Genomic DNA, 19,925 nt, shown 5'->3' with positions numbered 1-19,925 from the left:
GGACGAGTTTGTGAGTTATACCTTGGGTTTTCTCGGGCAATCTGAGGAAACGTGCCGAAAGGTGGAAGAGTGAGAGAAATCTCTCTCTAAGGCTAATTAGCCTTTCAATTCTGCCGCAAGGTGTTGAGTCCCAGTTCGACTCTTGTATTCTGCCGCAAGGTGTTGAGTCCCAGTTCGACTCTTGTATTCTGCTGCAAGGTGTTGAGTCCCAGTTCGACTCTGAGCAATCACAGAAGGAACAGTCTCTATACGACTGATATCCATTGTTTGCCATGTGCAGACCCCTCCGACAGGGAGAGGGGGTGCTTGCCAATATAGCATTACGTTCATATACAATCGTATTATTCTCGAGTCAACTAATAACTACTTCTCTTACAGATAATTAATTCTTTTTAATTTTCAGCTGTGAAGCCTATCACATTATGATCATTATTAATAGAAATATTAATCGTCTTATATTATGAAATTAAATTTAAGTTATTGTTATAACATTTTAAAGTATTTATTTTAGTTGGTTTCTTTTTTATGATTGCTTGAGCTTAATTTTCATTGTTGATAATCTTACTTCATGACTTTAATTAGAAGATAAACGTTATATAATTATGTGAAACCATAGACTCTTAGATAATTATTGAAATTTAAGGATAACTAACTATAATTTCTGACAAATACATAAAAACATGTCTTACATTGAAATTTGCTTTCAATTGCCTTCTCTACCTCATCTGCGTTAACTTCTTTTAGTCACAACATAAGTTTGCAGAATCGAATTGGAAGATAACCGAACACACTCATTAAGTTTTTCTTTGAATACAAACATATAATTATCATTATTTACATCAAAAGTGCTTGAGATTTGGCTAATAATGTTATTATATTCTACATTAAGAATACTGTTTCTATTATTTAAAATAGGTTGTAAAATATTTCTACTTGTTTGTTGCAAAATATTTTTCTCACGAATAAGTTTTAAATCATTACGACGTTTTACATGTTCAGATAATATATGTCTTTTTAAGGAATATATATTATTATATATTTGAAAGCAGTTTTCAACATTGCATTTAACTTCACAATGCATACGTGACTTATGATTTAGTTTTATATGTGCCATCAAAAAATTTATGGATAACAATAAACGGGAACAAAACATGCAACGAAACATTTTAAATGTTATTCTTAAATTAATATTAAAGTAAAAATGAACAATAATGAAAAGAAGAATTATACTAATGTAAATTATGACTTACAGATGATTTATCAGAGGTATCGTTTTCAAACTTTTTAATGATATACTCAATATTTGGAATAATGCTGTCCCATTTGGTTGCAAATTTATAAATACATTTTTGTATTAGTAACCATAAGTGTTCACTTGCTATTGGATAATATAGTTGAAGAACATGAAATGTTTTAAAACAGATATCAACAGCTTCCACAGTGGAAGAAGTATCGTATAAAATGTCATCAATGCAAACATATGATTTATTGATCTCCTTCAATGAAGATCCTACGATAATTATATAAGGTTGAATAGTGAGGTTCAATTCTTTACATCTTTTTATCGTATCCTCTCTAAGTCACCTCGTCACGTCACCAGGAATCTATAAAATTATTATTACATTAAAAAAGGATAAAGAGAAAAAAAAACAAAATTGATAATTATAATTCCTGCATAATTTTCAGCTTTTTTATGATATAAAATTATAATTTAAAGTATTTAAAAAATTAGCAAAACAATAAATAACATAAAATAATAATAAAAAAATAAATAACAAAATTTAAAAATAACAATATTAAACTTAAAGTGAATGAACAAATAAAAATAAATAAATAAATAAATGATAAAGTTATAGTTATTAATATTATGAGATACTAACTATTGCATGTTTTATCATGCTATCCTTTGCGTTCCATATAGATGGTTTCCAAAATTTATTACTGCATCTTTTCATTGTTTTAAGAGGGATTAAATGCGATAGTATCATAAGTTGCAAAGCAATTTTCGAATCTAAATAATCAAGAAAAATGTAACAAATAAAATAATGTAATAAACCGTTTGTGAAAACTTAAGTAAATATTTTTAAGAGATTATATATATACAGTTACAAATAAGTTGATGAAAATTTAATTTGTGAACAAAATTTCGGATTTTATACAAATTAATGTATAAATTAAAATAAAAATAAAATATATAATATATAAATATATAATAAAATAAAACCATAAAAAAAGATTACATAATGTTTTATTGTTTAGGATTCGCATAAATGCTTAATATTAGATAAAAGTTAATATATATGTACAAAGCATAATTATTAAAATACTTGTCTTAATTTAAAGAAACTTATTATTTAAAAAAATGTATTTTATTCAAATATTTTATCAGTTATAATATAGATATTAAAATAAGAAAAAAATAAAGAAAGAATAAGATAAGTAAAAGAATAAGATAAGTAAACAAAGAATAAGATAAAGATAAGAAAAATTATAATATTATTAAAATATTATTGATAAAAGATTTCTTTACCATCAGCAATGTCATTATCTTCTAATGTTTCAAATAAAATATTGACTGTGTCATCTTTATGAGATAGTGGTATCCAACTTTTTATTTGTTGGAAAAAGTTTTCCCATTTATCCATACTTAACGTTTCCTTAGATAAATTCATACATTTGAAATCTTTGATTATTAAAAAATAGCCATTTGGATGCTTTAAAATAGGCCATTCCGTGAAAATATCAATTAAAGTACGTTGATTAGAGGTTTTAATGTTTTTACTACGAATGTTAAATGTTTTACTCCAGTGCTGAACTACAAGTTCCCACGGGGCTTGATGTCTTTTTAACCATTCAATACTTTCTATTTCAGTCTTGTCTAAATTTACATCTATAAAATATGTGTACAAATATAAAATGTATAAACATATACAATATACAAACAATAATGAAATGTAGAAAATATTATTTAAATTTATTTATAATGATTTTACCATTTGTAGAATTATTAGAAGTTCCTGCTGTAACGTTCATTAAACCTTCTAATTTTTTATTTGAAAATTTACGATTTCTCCACATAGTAATTATTTTTCCACGTGCTGGTATAGATTTATATAAGAGAGAATCTTTTTTTTTTATAGGCGGAACATAATAAGTGCTAGGTACTTCTGTTGGAAACTCAGCAATAATCATGTTTGCAATTTGTTCCGCAGTTTCATTTCTTAATCTAAAGGTACATAATAATAAACAATTTTATATGCAATTATATTCATAAAAGTCAAATATTTTACATAAAAGCAAAACAAAAATTTATACCGTTCATGACGATTTTCTAAGTCTGTGATAATCATATCACATATTTTATTTCTATGTTTTTCTGTTAATTCTTTTTCTCTTACATATACTTTTAATATGCGTTGGCCTTGAGCACATTCCTTAAGAATATCACTTATTTTTCGTAAGCGTGAATTTCCAAATAATTGCATATTTGAATAATCTTTTTGTGAAAGTTCAAATTCATCTGAATTACTAATAATTTCGGTATCGTAATCAAATTTCTTCAAAAAATAACAAATAATTATATATATATGCATAATTGTAATATAACATGGAATATAAAATATATGTACAAATAAAGATATATAACTCGTCAATAAATTGAAAGATATAACGCCTGCCACAGGTAACAGAAGGAAAGAAAAAGAGAAAAGAAACAGACAAAAGTAAAGAAAAAAACAAGATATCAAATAACATGATATGAAAGAGAAGTATATACACAACAAACTTTCAGCAGAGTTTAGTAAAAAATAATCATTCTAAACTCACGTTTCTTTTAGGCGAAATATTTTCATTTTCAATGAAACGTAAAGGATTTTCATTTTTAAGTTTTCTCCAATATGATAAAAATATTACTCTTGGACCAATAGCAGGGATCAATTCTGATATCATTTGTTCTGATAATTCTTTTATAATGTCAATAGTAATTTTGTTTTCTAAAAATATTACATATTTACATATATATATGTATAAGTATATCACAATTTATTAACTAAATTTATTAAAGTATATTGCAATTTGTAAACCATGAAAAAAAATATATACATAAAACATAATAATAAAAAATAATAATAATTAAAGATAATACATAAAAACATATATTTAAAAGAAATATGTATTATATCAATAAAATTTATTTCTTTTAAAATTGTAAATATCTAAAAAACTAATTGAAATGTGTGTTAATATGTAGATACATACATAGTGTCGCACATGCATTGATTACTTACTTTTAAAAGTTTCAATATACTCTTCTAGTTTTAAATCAAGTAAAATATTTTTTACTTCCTCGTCTTCCATAATTTACAATGAATATAATTTATCAATTTGGAATTATTTGGTTCGTTTACCTATATTACAACAAAAATATTATTAATTATTTATTATATTCTTTGTGTTATGAATGTAAGCTTAAATAATAAACAAATATATATTATTTAGCACATATCAAGTTAGCACATATTCGCAATTTGATTCATAATTAATAGTTTTTGTCAAATTTGTCAAGTGTCGATAGAAAATTTATCAATTCTTTATTTATGAGACATCATTTATATTGATCTTAAGCAAATGGTAAACTTAAATTTAAACAGGCCATCAGAGCTAAACGCGGATGGTAGTGCGTAAGTTCAACGAGAATTAAGTTTTCGTTGAAATTTATTTGTGTGCACAGGGCACAAAATTTTCTTGGTACGATACCAAGCAAATTTTAAATAATTCTCAATTCGAGAAATTATTTAATTATTATCCCTCTATTTCCCCCCTGTAGTGTTGTAGGCGAGAAAAATATCGGGCTGAAAGTCGCTGAATCGGGAATCGAACCCGAGTCTTTCGCTTGCCGGGCGACTGCTCTTACCACTGAGCTATTCAGACCCCTCAACTCGATACTTCTCGGTCGCCTACAAATATATATTAAATTAAAGTATAACGCCATCTTCCGCCGGCGTGAATTAAATAACTATAAGAAATTAGGCTCTGTATATTAAAATATAAACTTAAATTTAAACAGGCCATCAGAGCTAAACGCGGATGGTAGTGCGTAAGTTCAACGAGAATTAAGTTTTCGTTGAAATTTATTTGTGTGCACAGGGCACAAAATTTTCTTGGTACGATACCAAGCAAATTTTAAATAATTCTCAATTCGAGAAATTATTTAATTATTATCCCTCTATTTCCCCCCTGTAGTGTTGTAGGCGAGAAAAATATCGGGCTGAAAGTCGCTGAATCGGGAATCGAACCCGAGTCTTTCGCTTGCCGGGCGACTGCTCTTACCACTGAGCTATTCAGACCCCTCAACTCGATACTTCTCGGCCGCCTACAAATATATATTAAATTAAAGTATAACGCCATCTTCCGCCGGCGTGAATTAAATAACTATAAGAAATTAGGCTCTGTATATTAAAATATAAACTTAAATTTAAACAGGCCATCAGAGCTAAACGCGGATGGTAGTGCGTAAGTTCAACGAGAATTAAGTTTTCGTTGAAATTTATTTGTGTGCACAGGGCACAAAATTTTCTTGGTACGATACCAAGCAAATTTTAAATAATTCTCAATTCGAGAAATTATTTAATTATTATCCCTCTATTTCCCCCCTGTAGTGTTGTAGGCGAGAAAAATATCGGGCTGAAAGTCGCTGAATCGGGAATCGAACCCGAGTCTTTCGCTTGCCGGGCGACTGCTCTTACCACTGAGCTATTCAGACCCCTCAACTCGATACTTCTCGGTCGCCTACAAATATATATTAAATTAAAGTATAACGCCATCTTCCGCCGGCGTGAATTAAATAACTATAAGAAATTAGGCTCTGTATATTAAAATATAAACTTAAATTTAAACAGGCCATCAGAGCTAAACGCGGATGGTAGTGCGTAAGTTCAACGAGAATTAAGTTTTCGTTGAAATTTATTTGTGTGCACAGGGCACAAAATTTTCTTGGTACGATACCAAGCAAATTTTAAATAATTCTCAATTCGAGAAATTATTTAATTATTATCCCTCTATTTCCCCCCTGTAGTGTTGTAGGCGAGAAAAATATCGGGCTGAAAGTCGCTGAATCGGGAATCGAACCCGAGTCTTTCGCTTGCCGGGCGACTGCTCTTACCACTGAGCTATTCAGACCCCTCAACTCGGGTTCGATTCCCGATTCAGCGACTTTCAGCCCGATATTTTTCTCGCCTACAACACTACAGGGGGGAAATAGAGGGATAATAATTAAATAATTTCTCGAATTGAGAATTATTTAAAATTTGCTTGGTATCGTACCAAGAAAATTTTGTGCCCTGTGCACACAAATAAATTTCAACGAAAACTTAATTCTCGTTGAACTTACGCACTACCATCCGCGTTTAGCTCTGATGGCCTGTTTAAATTTAAGTTTATATTTTAATATACAGAGCCTAATTTCTTATAGTTATTTAAGCAAATGGTTTTTTATAAAACTGAAAAGACATAAATCATCGAGAATTAATTTATTCTATTATATTATGTGTCAAGATGCATGTAAGCCCGTATATATTGTTTAACGAATTAAGAATTACAAATTATGCAGTCTGGCGCTAGCTTGATACGAAACTTTTTCTTCAATTTATGTAAAAAGCACGTGTACTTACATATAAAACTGGCTCTCGATATAGAAAAATAACTTTTATTGAAAAATAACTTATCGAAAAACCACTTATATGAAAAAGTAACTAATTGTGTGAGCAGCGTATGCCGGCTCAGCACGAAGTACAGACAAATCCAAACAGTCTTTTGTCTTATTGCGTTGTCTTTACTCTGCCTCGCACTCACGTATCACTATCACACCATCAACTCGTGCTTCGCGTTTGTTTTTCTCCGCTCGATTGTTCCCCGCAAAATCGCAGCGCTTTCTACGCAATATACGCGCCATTCTCAGCGGGATATTCGAATATAGCGTTGATAGTTATCAATTTTTTCATAAGAGTAATAATTTATAAGTAATAATAATAAATAATTTCTTTTCTTAAAATAAAATACATCTTCGTGCATGTATAATTAATGTTATCTTTAGAGATTTCCTTTTTTTATTTAAGCAAATGTATTTTTAATTGAATGTATATGTATATATAAATAAATAAATAAATAAATAAATAAATAAATAAATATATATATATATATATATATATATGTTTATACATATATACATACATACATATGCACATAAATATTATGATAGACTTACTATATAATTAAAAAGAAAATATAATTGAAAAAAGATATTCAATAATAATATTTCTTTAATTATATTATTAGTATTTAAACAATATTTTTTTATGATAAACATATATAAGAGAAACATATTATAAAATGAATGCTTATTAGGTATTAAAAAATATTTTATGACGCAAAAACCTTATTTGATAGATGCAACATACGCTGTAATAAGAAAGATTTGATTCTTTAGAGAAATTGTTTTTAATAAAATAAATATGTAAATAAATATTTTTTTAAACAAACATGAACATAATTTATTTTTTAAAAGGAATTATTACTAAGATTAAAAAATAAGTATTTCTTAAATTGAGAAAAACTATTTTTATATATGAAATAAAACATATTAAGCTTTTATTATTATGTTCTTTCTTTTTTGTATTAAATATTTTTCTGGTTTGTTATTATAATTCTTTGATGCTAGAAAATTTTCATTATATAATATGGATAGTATTTTTTCAAAACAATATGTGTGTTATTTGAATAATTAATTTGTTTAAAAAAATTATTTAGTAATATATAATTTTTTATTTTTTCTTTATATTTTTTTACATTGTAAAAGAAATATTTTCCAGTATAGTAAATCGAAAATTGATATAAAGAACATAATTATTTCATCAGATTTTACCTTTCTTTAATAGTATAAAAAAACTTCTAAATGCAAATAAATAATTTCTTATTATATTTTCTTGAATTAAGAAAATAGTTTTCAGTATTTTGAATGTCATATATAATATGAAGGATATATTTATTTGATCGCAATTTATTTTTGTTTTGTACTATCAAAAATTTTTTTGCTATAAATAAGTTAATGCATAAACTTAATGTTATATATTGTATACAAATAAATATATCACTAACATCAATATAAATATTTTTCTTAAATAAAATTACATTTTTTTGTTTTATGATAGTGCAAATAGTGCAGATTTTTTTCAATATACATACATTTTCTACATTTAAATATTATTTTCATAAAATACATTCTATGAGTTATTATAATTAAAGTATATTATTTTCTAAAACTTAAAAATTAAATTTGTTTTTAAATAAAAATGTATTCCAGAGGAAGTACGTAGTTTAATTAAAATGACACAATAGTTGTTTAAAAAATATATGTTTACTTTAATATATGTAACCATATGTATTTTAAAATAAATATATATTAAGAAACACACATACACACAAAGTGGTTTTTTTCTTTTAATATTTAATGTGTGTAAGAAAATTATGTTTATGAAAGAGTATATGATGTTATTGTTAGTATTACACAAATCTTAAAATATATATTTTAACTAAATATGTATTTTTTACGTTAGTAAAAATATTTACTTATATGTAAAATTTTATATATTAAAAAATGATTATATATACAATCGAAAACAAATATTTTTAGTTATTTAAAAAACACATATTTAATTGAAATACATATATTTTTTTAAATTAATATAAAATAATTTTTTTATAAATCTTATATATTTTTATATAATAAACGACATATTAAATAAAAAAACATTTTTTTCTTGAACTATGTACATTTACTTATTGCAAAATATATATGCTTAAAAAAATATAATTTTTAATTAAATATTTTTATATTTTAATTTTACAAAATATTTATTAAAATGCAATTTTTATTCCCAAAAATTTTAAATTTTTTAATTTTAAAAAATAATATAATTAATTTAATAAATTATAGTATATATTTTATGAAAATAGTATTTAAATATAAAAAATAAAAATAATGTACTTAATATAACATGCATATTTAATTAAAATTAAATGCTTTTGCTTAAATGAAATAAACAATTCCTTCCATTTAATGCAAAAGTTTCAAGAAAACAGATTTATTTGATTTAAAAAAATTTTTCCCTCAGTCTATGAACACTCCAGCTTATAAGCGTAATATAAAATATATACAAAAGAAGAAGCAATATTTATAGAAAAAAAGATAATAAAAATAAAATTTTTAATAAATAATATTGTGCTGAATATTATGAAATTCACATCAATTCACATCTTTCACATATGCGTATAAATATGTATTTCAACACCGACTCCACTAATGTATTTGCGTTTCAAATTGACAAATTGTATCGTAATTCAAGCATTTGTACGAACTAAATAATCGTAATTTAAGAACAACAATTTCTGTTTCAATTTTTGCTTTAGAAAAATTATGTAGTAATAAATACACAATTATTATATCTCTCTCTCATTCCTTTAACCCTTTCGTACCTCCGAGACATATACATATGTTCCACTTATGAAAAAAATCATAACTTTTAAACAAATAATCCTATCAACTTTTACCTTGGCTTATTTTAAAGAAGAAGGTTCAAGCTACATGTAAAAAAATCGCACACTTTGAAATATAATGTTTACAATAAAATATAATTATCTAAACTTTGCAAAAAATCACACTTTTAGAGAATGAAGAATAACCGTATATTATGTTAAAAAATCATAGAATTTATGCGCTAATAATAAACTGAAAATTTTATTTAAATGTGATTACACCTTTATTATGATAAGTATAATAGTTTATATGTGTAATCAAAGTATATGCGAAGTAAGATGACGCGTGCGACGGGCATCCGAGTCTCACGGCAGATGCGCGGCTTGCAAAAAAAAGTGTATAACAACGCCATGAATCGAACGTGTGTGTGTGTGTGTGTGTGTGTACATTCAGAAAAACCATAATATACAGGGTGGCCCACATAACTCTTAACAGCTCAATATCTCGAAAACTATGCCATCGATTTTAAAGTTCTTGGTCTTAAATTGCATGGATCTGAAGGGCCTTTCTAACTACATAAACGTGAAGTGGCCCCCCCTTCCCCTTTAAGGGGGGGCGGGGGTAACTTATAATTTTAAATGGAACCCCCTATAAAACGTTACATATTTAGATTCTACAGGAAAAAACAAGTAAATTTTGTCTGAAACATTTTTTTGTCAGATATTTCCATGATGAGATATAACAGTTTGAAGTTTCGACTTGTAGGTACTTACTTGAAGCGCTCGGAAATAGCGTTGTTGAATTATACGCGCTTGAGTTCTTTGCTTATTCGTGAAGAAACAAAAATAATAATATTTACAATTCTTGAGTTTGACTCAATTATCCATGAAAACGTTTTCAGTTTAGAGCTGTTATTCAAGCAGTAACATTGTGATTATGGCTATTTTTGATACAGAAGTGAATATGTTATTAGTGTTAGGTGAATGCCAAAAAAATTATCGGCGTGCAGCAGTGATGTTTTTTGAACGTTATGGGATCGAAAAATCTCATGTAACATTTTATAATTTAGAAAAGCGGCTTCGTGAGCACGGTGAATTGTGTAAAAAAACTCGCAATAAACCTAAACCTGTCACTAATGAAAATAATAGTGTCAATATTCTTGCTGCAATTACATTAAATCCTCATATTAGTCAACGTAAACTTGCACAAACATCACATATCAGTCGTTCTTCAATTCAACGAAGTTTGAAACGGCAAAAATATCATCCATATCACTTGATTTTATCACAAGAGCTTTCGATGGCAGACTACGATCACCGCGTAACATTTTGTGAGTGGCTGCAGGGTGTTATGGAAAATGACTTTTTGTGCAAAATACTCTTTTCCGATGAGGCTACTTTTATGAATTCAGGACATGTAAATAAACATCTCTACAAAAATTATCTACAAAAATTATTAACTAAAATAAAATTTTAGTTAAAAGACTTAGCGCTGCTATACGATCTAGAAATGACCGTCATATTTTAATAAAATATGGGGTTCTTTGCTTATATATTTAGTCATGTTTAATATATGTATAGTACAAAAAAGAGTGATATAGCAGCGCTAAGTCTTTTAACTAAAATTTTATTTTAATTTTTATATAAATTTTTTTCTATTAATTTCTAATTTTTATTTTTTTAATAATTTTTAATTTTACTTTCTAATTTTTATTTTAATTTTTAATTTTTATATAAATTTGTATTTTTTTTCTATTAATTTCTAATTTTTATCTTCTTGATAAGTTTTAATTTTATTTTTAATATTTTCTGTTTTTCTTTTTTTAATTAAATTTTTCAACTTTATTTTTATTTAATATTTTTCTTTTAATACTAGAAATTTAAGAGAAATATATATTTTATATTAAAAGTTTTTATTTTGTTGGCGCAATTTTGTAATATATTTTTGTAAAAAATTAAACACATGATGTCTAACTTTTTATTAAAATATTATTATGTTTTTATCTTCAAATAGCACAACTTTTCAATATTATTTTTTGTTTGGATTTGATAGTATTTTGTAACTTGACTAGAAATTTAAGAAAAATATATATTTTATATTAAAAGTTTTTATTTTGTTGGCGCAATTTTGTAATATATATTTTAAAAAAATTAAACACATGATGTCTAACTTTTTATTAAAATATTATTGTTTTTATCTTCAAATAGCACAACTTTTCGATATTATTTTTTGTTTGGATTTGATAGTATTTTGTAACTTTTTTGATACAGTTTTTTGATTTATTTTTATAAATTTTTATTTTTACTTAGCACAATTTTATTGATATCATTACTTTTGTAAGGTAAGTAAAATGTATAACTAAAATAACTTAGTTTTTTTACGGTTTAAAATAACTATTTTGTAGATTAAAATAATTTTGTAGATTGAAATGGTACTATTTTTGAAATAGGTTTTTTATAGTTTTTGAGGGTTATAATAACCATTATTTTGCAAACACATAACAGTTTTTACGCGGACTTAGCACCTTTTTTACCTTTTTTTTAAAAGGGTAATTTTTGTAGAGATATCACTCCTTTTTGTACTATACATACATTAAACATGATTAAATATATAAGGAAAGACCTCGCCACCACCCCCATCATATTTTATTAAAATATGACGGTCATTTTTAGATCTTACTTAGAGCTTACTTAGACAACCAGACTTCAAACTTCTTTGCTATTCTTACTAGACAAATACAAACAAATTAATATGTCATTATAAGTTAATTATTTTTTCACTCAATCAATATTTCTAAATTTAGTAATAAATAATCATTGCTCTGCTTATCTAATTCATCTTTGAATAAGTAAAACAAGAAAAGAGTGAGTTACAAACTTTTATTTTAAATAATAAAAATATTCTATTTAATAATAAAAATATATAATTGATAATCTCTTTCTCTTTCTCTTTCACATTAAAATTTTTTATACATAAATAGTACAGAATATTAAACATTGTTCATGAAATTGCTGATACATAACACCTTTTTTTGCATAGAACTGATCGAAATACAATTATTAAATGATTAAGTATTAATCAAGTTAAACATGTAAATATATTTTAATAAGGAATTTTTTTCTTTATTTTATAACATTTGATATTTATTATTTACTACATTTTCTGTAAAAATAGTAAATAAACATCTTTAGCACCTCTAGGCCACTGCCTTTTTTTAACTTGAGCATCATTAACTTCAATCCAAATATTAGATGTTCCTTCTCTACACATGCTTATATAATGACCTTCATCAATATTTGAACCATAGTAAAATATAGCATTCATGACTTTATATAAATGTCCATCTATTAATACTTTAGTTGTTGGAATAGCACTCAAATTAAAGTTTTGTGTTGCTTTCGTTAATTTATTGTCCTGTGATGAAAATATTACACGAATAACAACTATCTCTTTTGATAATATTATTTCTTTTTTGAATATTATATCATTTCCAGTACAATATTCACACGTCTCATTATGCGACTGATACCAATGTGAAAACGTAATATTTAATAATTCATTAAGATTACAAGTTTTCTTCTTTAAATGATTAATAGGAATAGAAATAATAATATTATTATCAACAGTAGTTTTTGTATTATCACAAGTTTTACATCGTCTAATAGAAGTTATTTGATGCCTCACTAAACTCTTTATATATTCATATTTTTCACAAAGAGCTATAAAAAAATCAGATGCATTTCGTTTTATAGGACTTGAAAAATATTCTCCTACACATTGTCGTATTGCATATGTATTTAAATTACATATTCCATTTTCATATCGATGCATTAACATACGTAAAATATCTGATTTATCACAATTGGACAATTGCTGCCTAATGGTATTTAAATTCAATAAACACTGTAATACTGCATTTGCATAGCATGAAACCTTGTCTGTATTTTGAAAACCATGCATGACCCAAGCTGTACTTTTTCGAACATTTTCATCTAAACCTGATTTTTGAACAGAAGCTATTACTTTTGGTAACACCCATAAGACATCTTTTACTTTGTAATATTGTTCCTTTGACATAGCAATCATTTCTACTTTCGGTTTATGTATTTGTTTTAGATTATATTCAATAATTGCATCTTCATTAGCTCTTACTGATGAAGGATCGAAGTTAATTAAATGTAATCCTTCTAGAGATGTTAATCGCGATAATGCAACATAAGTTTGGCCACAATTAAACACAGAATTACCAATGTCCATAATAGCACTTTGCAAACTCAATCCTTGGCTTTTATGTATAGTGATGCCGTAACTCAAACATATTGGGAATTGTTTTCTGACAACGTATGTTCTATCTACCACCTCAAATTTAACACTTACTCTTTCAATTAAATATTCTAAACCTGATGATAAAAGAAGTTTAATTTTTTCTACCTGACCATCATTATCTTGTACAATTGAAATTACTTTAGCAATTGTACCATTTACAAGACCCAAACTAACATCAACATTACGCCGTATCATAATTTTCGCTCCAATTTTAATTATGATTTTTTTCGAAAGCCCAGCTGTTTTTGAATTATCATCATCATTATTTGATAATACTTTTAATACTTTCTTTTTTAGATATGGAATACATTCAATTGTATCTTCAGCAACTAATATTATTTCTTTAGAAGTAATGCGACTTAACATTGCATCATTGAGAACATCACACATATGACAAGTGGGCAGTAAACAAACGATGTCTGATGATAGATTGTTAATAAAATGACATAACTCGTTTAGTCTAGATTCGAAGGAATCACTTTTAAAACAAATTTTTTTACTTTCGAGAATCTTACCATCAGATTTTGTTAATAAACCGATACGAATTCTTGACAATAACTCACGATAAGTGTTATCTCCTTGCTAACGCATATTGATTATCAATTCATCATACTCAAATAATGTAGTCCATAAATTAACCGCATTTATGGAACCAAGATATTTAGCAACTTTTTCATCTGATAAATGTTTAAAAATAGGATCATCGCGTACGGGAGGTAGTTGAAGCAAATCTCCGAATAAAAGAATGTGCTTTCGACCAAACCAACCATCATCGCAATCACTAGTGTCAAATATTTGAGACAATCGAAGATTTATATACATTAAAGTCAAATTAGATATCATTGACACTTCATCAATTATAAAAAGAATAACATTATTAAGCTGTTCTCGTAAAACTTCCAATACATGATCAGATAGTTGCTTATACTTAGGAGTATTACCATGTTCAACGGGTAATTGAAACAATCTATGGATTGTCAAACCATCTATATTAAATGCTGCTATACCAGTAGGTGCTGCTACAGCAGTATCTTTGTTGAGATTTTGTTTTATCCAGCATGTAATAGTCTTGATTAAGAAACTTTTTCCAGTACCACCTTCTCCGCTAACATATAATCGCAATATTGATTCATCTGACTTTACAGTATTGATAGCTTTATCGAATACACGTTTTTGATCCGCATTTAATTTTGCTATCATTTCAGATATATCGATTTCTCGAACCGCTTTATCACCAAGATCCTTAAAATGTTGCATTGCTTCACCAGCTTCTATATTTTGAACACCTATCGGATTTTCAGGAGCATCCTGAGACTGTTGTTTTTGTAAATCGTCATCTAGGCACTGCTGAACTAACTGTTTTGCAGTTTCAAATGCTTTTTGCAATTCTTCTAATTTTTCATGATATTGTAACGCTTCTACAAGATGCAATTTTTCTTTCTGAAACGATTCGGCATATGTATCTCCGTTTTTAAGATCGTCTAATTTTCGCCATGGTTTGAACATAAGTAATAACGCAAAGAAATACTTTTCCGGCTGTGTATTAACATTAATTTTATAATGATCAATAAGATATCCACGCTGTCGTCGTTTAAGATATTTACCATCACCTATTTTATAATATTCAACATACTTATTTTTTGGTTTGATCTTCGAGACATCATACCACTGTGCAAATTCATAAAGAGATATATTTTCTAATTCGTTTGGTCTATGTGGCTAAAGATCATCTATTAAAGACGGATAAAATATATCTGTAGATTCAGGATCAAGAGCTTCAATTTCCTTGTAATTTTTTAATCTTTTACGTCGTATTTGATTAACATCTAACCATCTGATAGTTGTATTCCGATCAGTTCCATACAAAGAAATACCTAACAATGTATCAGCAGCTTCGAGAGCTCCACATTCTCTATTATTCACAAATCGCATACTTATATTCCAAAGATGACTTACTAATTTCTTATTATTATTATTATTATTATTATTATTTTCAATATTAAGAATAGAATCAGACAACTCACATTTTGCTGCTTTATTCATATATTTAGTAATGTATGAGGTAAGCAGCAATGATTTTTCACCAATAAATTGTATATCCATATTATCTTCCCATGCAGTAAGAAGAACAAGATTATAATCATTTATATTAACTTCATTCTCCGTTCGAGGAAGATCGTAAAGCCTACTTTTCTGTTTCAATTGTTTTCTACCTGCTATTGAAGTTGCTACATCTCTCATGTTAAAAGTTTCAGTAACGGGACGAGGAAATCCAAAACGACATCGACGAATAACTTTACGGCCTACTTTTTTAGAGCGAAGACAATAATCGTTGTGTTTATGTCGTTGATGCGTATCAACACGTTTGTACAATAGTGGCGAAATATTTTCATCTGGCATTCTGCAGCTTATATGTTGTAAAATAAATTTGGAGACTTCTTCAACAGTAGATTCATTGAAAATCGGTGCATTTTTAATCCAAATTAATAAGTGGAAATGTTGTATACCTCTACCTTGGTATTCTCGTCGCCAGAAATAGTGTGTTACTTCTCCAATTGGATGATCTTTAGAGTTAATGAAATCGAGCATTGCCCGAAACTTATTATCAAGAAACCTGGACGTTGATACAGGATCTTTAGCAACAAGTTCGCTAACTAAAGAAACATCATGCCATTTATTTACTTCACGAATATATTCACCTAAATCTTCCCATAACCATTCACTCGGACTAAGTGTTAAAAACCATGTCGCAGGTCCATAATGCTGCGTCATACACCTTAGATTACTTCTCGGTTTACGCCAATATTGTTCCGTATTTCGAAGTGTAGAAAATATTGTTGTTAGATCAGATTCCAACTGTTCTTTCGACAATGCTTCTAAATATTCTGCAGCCGTATAACGATCTTGAGGATTAGTTATATTCAATTTATGATAAATTCCACGTCTTAACTGACGAATATTGGCATCATTCAATAAATAAAATAAATATTGTTGGTTTAATCTGTATTTTGGATGTTTAGATGTCAAACGACATTTAATAAATTCATGATCTTGAAGTTTCACTTTTCTACTTTCACGTTGTCCATTAATACCAAAAGGATATAAATCTGGAAAACACATTAAATCTAAATCTTTTTCACGATTATCCAAAGGTGCATTTTCAACTTTTAACATTTGGTACAATTCTGTAGAAGTTTTATTTGCTTTCTTTTCATATAAGGGATAGATAGTGTATTCTTCATAATAACCATCTTTTTCATCTGTAACTTGAGTTAACATTGCCTTATGTTGATTGTCTAATATATTTTCGACACCATTTTTCGTCTCATCTATTGAATTATCTAATATCTCATTGTCAGGTTCGTCATCTAATATCACTTCTGTCTCTTCCACTTGAAATTCTGAATTTTTTAATTGTTCTAAAATGTTCAATTTATTATGATCATTTGGCAATATAATGTTAGAGTATAAAGAATTGTTGTCCTTTAACCATATTAAAGCGTCAAAAACTTTTTTAACATTAACCATTTCTTCCCAAATAATCTTTGATTTGTTCGGGATACTTCTAACTAAAATATATAATTCGTTATTAACATTTATTGGATCAGTATCCAAGCATAATTTCTTCAATGTCTCCTGTAACGGAAGTGGTAAATGAAATGTTCTGCCTTTAACTTTTTGTACCATTTGCCTTTGAGGCAATTTTTTATTAATAACAGTTCCCATTTTGACGACAGTTTGAAATGCTTTAGCTCTCTGTATAAGAATTTTTTCAAATGTGTTAAGAGATGATATTGCTTCGGGCACATCTTGTGTAAAGAGATTATTCAAAATGCAGTATGCGGGCATTACGCCTTTCCGAAATTTACCTGCACAATAAGTACATATATATTGCGCATTACTTTCTTGTTGTATATGTGCCATTAAATTTTTCCAATCTTGAGTGTCTAATCCTCGAAGAATATTGACTTCAGAAACATTTCTCTTGTAACACAATCTTTCGCACGATACGCAAGCATATCGTGACGTGTCTGTTGATCGTTTAACCAAAGCCTTAAACGCTTGATGATATTTAGAAATAATATCATCATCGCTCATAATTGTATCTGTCTGTTGCTGTTTGTACATATCTGCTTTTTCTTCTGCAGAAGTTACAATTTCATTTAATGTATTTAAATCAGCATTAGTTAATGCTTCATCTAGATTATCCATCTTTCGATAAGAATCTGTAAGTTGATAAATTAAACGCTTAATATATCTTACTCGTGGAAAATGAGGCGATAATAGTTGAACTGGAAGAAACATTCCTTCGCAAAGTGTTAAATCAATATGGCAGCTACGCGTATGGCCCAATTTCTCATTTGAAGTTTTCATAGTACATTTATGAATATCTTGTATCAATTTAGGTACATTTTTTAAAGTACAGAAATTCAAAGTTTCGAGAAATTTCTGATAACGACTAATTAAAATTGGATCGTCAGTTTTACATGAAAAATTGCACGACCATGATTTTTTCGTTTCTATTTCTATTAACGGTAATATATTTATTACTTTTCCTTCTTCATTCATTACTAAAGGTTCGAATGCAGATTTTATTAACGGTAAGTTTCTTATTTTCTCATCTCCATTTATTACTAATGATTCTTTTGGAATTACATGTTGATATGTAGAATCAATAAAATAATTTTCAGATGAGGCTGTATGACTAGATTCGCCACATAAGGCATCTAATTTTTCTTCAACTGTAGAACATTTTTCAATTTGAGTTAAACTCCGCTTCTGTTTTCTTTTTAATCAAAGCTAACATTCTGTAAATATTACGTATATAACTTCTTCTAACATACATACACCAACGTACGATTTTTTCAGCTTTTAATCGTTTCTCGATGTGATCTTTAATAGTGAGTTTCTTCATAATATTTTGTATAAATATTTCTAAAGAATGATGAAGTTTTATCGTGTTTTTCGACCAAAACTTATTATATTTTTTAGTAACTTTTTTTCCAACATCGTGATTTTTTATAACAAGTACAGATTTTTTACTTTTCTGATAATATCGTCTGTTGTAAAGCCATTTGCGATCAGGATCTAATCCTTTTTGTCTATCTCGTTCTTGCTGAGTGTTTATGGAATAGCGTTTACGTTTTTGTGCACGTGTTTTACAATATTCTGTTTATATAAATCCCGTTTCCTAGCGCGTTTATTTTCTATATTCTGATCATATCGATACCGGTCCTTAGCGCGATTATGTTTTACATTTTGTTCATATCGCTTTCTTTTCTTAGCGCGTCTATCTTCTAAATTCTTTTTATATCTATACCGTTGTTTAGCGCGGTTGATTTTTAAATCTTGTTCGCATGGACGTCGTTTTTTAGCTCGATTATTTTCTAAATTTTTAGTATAATGTATAAGAGAACTTTCTAAATCTTGCACACATTGTTTTTTTATATTAACTTCTAATTGGACAGTATCTTCACATCGAGAACGTTTCTTAGTACATTTATTTTTAGAATCTTTGTTTGGATAGATTGGTTGGTAAATTTTGATTTTACTTATTTTATTGTTACTACATAAATCATTATTATTATCAATAATTTTGTAACCGGTGTAATTTTTAATATAATGCTTATTTTGAAAATATTTATCAGTTTCTTTAACATCATTTTTTTTTCAATATTATTTGTTGTTTTTATAAATTCTTCAATGTTATTTGTTTCTTTAATATTATTTGATGTTTTTATAAATTCTTCAACATTATTTATTTCTTCAATATTATTAGTTTCTTTAATATTATTTGTTTTTATAAATTCTTTAATATTATTTGTTTTTTCACTGTCATTTGTTATTTGTATAAATTCTTTTGGAATATTTATTTCTTCAATATCATTTGTTTCTTTAAAATTATTTGTTAGTTTTATAAATTCTTCAATATTACTTATTTTTTTACTGTCATTCGTTATTTGTATAAATTCTTTTGGCGTATTGTCCGTTAATATTAATAATTGATTATTATGTAATTTTTTCTCAGAATGACTATTATCAACTTTTTCCAAACGATTAAATTTTTGTT

General features: G+C 27.0%; 2 pseudogenes across 1 annotated transcript; both read right to left on the bottom strand.

Moving 5' to 3' along the window:
• Nucleotides 1–1,152: 1,152 nt before the first annotated feature.
• LOC145975703 (uncharacterized) lies at nucleotides 1,153–3,535 on the bottom strand (annotated as a pseudogene). Its single transcript, XR_014440061.1, has 5 exons — nucleotides 3,316–3,535; nucleotides 2,994–3,226; nucleotides 2,531–2,890; nucleotides 1,881–2,011; nucleotides 1,153–1,604 (listed from the first exon to the last, which is right to left on the bottom strand). The product of XR_014440061.1 is annotated as an uncharacterized LOC145975703 (transcript).
• Nucleotides 3,536–12,682: 9,147 nt separating this feature from the next.
• Nucleotides 12,683–18,493, bottom strand: LOC145975847 (uncharacterized; annotated as a pseudogene).
• Nucleotides 18,494–19,925: the final 1,432 nt, after the last annotated feature.

Source organism: Camponotus vicinus, unplaced genomic scaffold, assembly GCF_025532165.1.
Source record: "Camponotus vicinus isolate PSW18456_S1 unplaced genomic scaffold, iyCamVici1.0 SCAF_8, whole genome shotgun sequence".
In the NCBI taxonomy this organism is placed as follows: domain Eukaryota; kingdom Metazoa; phylum Arthropoda; class Insecta; order Hymenoptera; family Formicidae; genus Camponotus; species Camponotus vicinus.
This window is presented reverse-complemented; position numbering and strand designations above follow the sequence as displayed.